The 453-nt window shown below is 63.4% G+C and overlaps 1 protein-coding gene across 1 annotated transcript in view; it reads right to left on the minus strand.

Annotated features, from left to right (window-relative positions):
- LOC104163344 (uncharacterized serine/threonine-protein kinase SBK3-like) overlaps nt 1-453 on the minus strand; it is a gene marked incomplete at its 3' end in the record, with an annotated part of 16,491 nt that overhangs the window by 1,981 nt on the left and 14,057 nt on the right.

Below are 453 nucleotides of genomic sequence, written 5' to 3' on the forward strand. Positions count from 1 at the left end.
CGCAAGGCCCTTGCGCGCACAGCTGCACTTTTGGAGTTCGTGAAGGGCAGCAGCACCTGGGAGAAGAGAAGCTGCCCGTCTGCCCTGGGAGCTGACACCCACTCCAGCGGCTTAACTCCCATCCCGACTCTCACAGTCCAGGCTCAGGGGTACGGCCCCCTGGGAAGCCAGGAGAAGCGAGCTTCAGGGCTGGGTTCCCCACGCAGGACAGATGGGTCCCAGGGACTCTGGGGTCCACTCAGGTCTGGGGAGGAAAGCAGGGCAAACCACAAAGTGGGGGGACGGCAGCACCAGCTGCCACTGCTGCGCCAAATTCTTGGGAGCCCAAGACAGCAAGGCTTTACCATAACACAAGAGGAGCTTGCAGAGGGCAAAGGGACTTTGGCTGCAGCCAGGGGACACCGGACTCCAGAAGGGCTGCCCCAGGGCAGGGAGGCACCCTGCGGGGCAATG

This window comes from Cariama cristata, unplaced genomic scaffold (genome assembly GCF_000690535.1).
Source record: "Cariama cristata isolate BGI_N322 unplaced genomic scaffold, ASM69053v1 scaffold2916, whole genome shotgun sequence".
Classification (NCBI taxonomy): Eukaryota; Metazoa; Chordata; class Aves; order Cariamiformes; family Cariamidae; genus Cariama; species Cariama cristata.